The sequence below is a fragment of the Schistocerca piceifrons genome, chromosome 8, assembly GCF_021461385.2.
Source record: "Schistocerca piceifrons isolate TAMUIC-IGC-003096 chromosome 8, iqSchPice1.1, whole genome shotgun sequence".
Taxonomy (NCBI): Eukaryota; Metazoa; Arthropoda; class Insecta; order Orthoptera; family Acrididae; genus Schistocerca; species Schistocerca piceifrons.
The window spans coordinates 404,112,763-404,114,695 of NC_060145.1; positions in this window are offsets into that span (position 1 = coordinate 404,112,763).

Sequence of the window (1,933 nt, forward strand, 5' to 3'; positions counted from 1 at the left end):
AATAGCTTGGTTGGGCAGTTGATAGGAAGTTCTAGTGAACTTGGTAGGAATGGAGACACTGATGAGTGGGGGAGACATTCCTGCACCACCGAGTGTGTGTGTGTGAAGAGCCACCGGACTTACACACCAGTTATTATTATGACACAAGTGACGAATTAAACACTGCTGGTACTACAGGGATGGTGTGACAGTTTGACAAAAAGCAATTGACTGGAACTGGAACAATAAGAAGTAAAAATTCATTGATGTGGCAAGTCTGGGAACTTCAGGCTGCAGAACAGTATATAAAAGACTGCAAGGAAGCAAGCACTTCTGAACTGCAAGTGAGAGAATTCAAACAAGCATGTTCATTACAAAACGCAAGAGTGCCTCCGGACGGAAGTAATATGATTTATAAATTCGTATGATTTATAAATTCGTATTTGATGGAGATTCCAAATATGAACTGCCATCTAGGTTGGACAGTGCTCATGCAGTGTGATTTTCGACTCCCAGGCTCAATGGTGAATAGGAAGAGCAAAGATAGAAATTCGATGCCTGTGACTGAGTTTGGTAAAAAAAAGCCAAATAAAAGAGTTGTTTTGTGGAGGAGAGTTGGTGCCCATTTCAGCTGATGTCAATCCAATTGTAAGAGTAGCAGTAGGTGGCTTAGAAAGTGAGGTATTGGTTGACAGCTGTTCACAGATTTCAGTGTCTTCACCCAGCAAAATGGACAAAGTACTACTGCTGATCTGTAATGTTAAAATTTATGATGCTACAGGGATGGTGTCCAAAAACGATCCAACATGAAGTCAAACTACTCTTGCAGTTCAAAGTTGTGGTCACAGAATTACACACATTAGAGAATTCAGAAACTCAGTGTCAACATGATCACAGGTATTAATTTTTTAATATGAATTGTTGTGATGTAAATTTCGAGTGGTGTTGTATAATAATGTACGTGCAGTGTTAATGTATTTTACATCTTTGGTGCTCTTTAACAACTAAATAATTAAAGTCAGTATTTTATGTTCAGTGGTTGGTAATACACACCTGTGTGTGGTTTTTCTGTATATTGTTGTTGTTGTTGTATGTGCTTTGTGTTCAACCGGTACCTCCATGTGTATTTCCAAATAGGAAAATATTCATTTTCTAACAAAATCTCAGCAGGTTATGGGCCCAGGTGCATGTTAAAAGGACACTTGTACGAAAATAATAACGTAGCTCTGTGGGAAAGGTTTGTAAAGTTATCTCCAAGAAGACGTCTTTGAAGTTGTTAATTCCACGCAACCAATGATGGATTCAATGAGAATTATCAACATCGGAGTTGTGGAAGGCAAAACAAATTGGAGCACTTGGAAATACAAAATAAGTATTTGTCTACAAGGAATTCCTGGTGCACTTGATCTTGTGGAAGGCAGTTTAGTGAAACCTAGTATTATTTCTGAAAGTGCTACGGTTGAACAAAGAGCGATCTACAAAAGTGCTTTAGAAACTTTTAACAAAGCAGACAGCAATGCTCTACTTGTTTTGACTACAAATATGTCGGAAAAAACTTTGCAGAACATAATGCGTCTAAATACAGCATGTGAAGTGTGGACAGAATTACACAAAATATTTGATGGTATTTCTGAAGACAAAATGTACAACCTTTGTTTGCAGTTCTTTAGTTACATAAAGGCTCCTGAAGATGATATTGTGACACACATTTCCAAACTGAAAAATTTGTGGAGTTAATTGAAACAGGAAATTACTAAAGATATTGTAAATAATTCAGAAATGCCTTATTTGTTTTTGATTTGTAAAATATTAGGTACACTACCAGAAGACTATTTTGCGTTTAAATCTAGTTGGATGCTAACATCTAGAGATGACAGAACAATTGATAATTTAACAAATCAATTGTGTGCACATGAAAAAGCTCTGAGTACAATGGAGGGTGATTTTAGTAAAC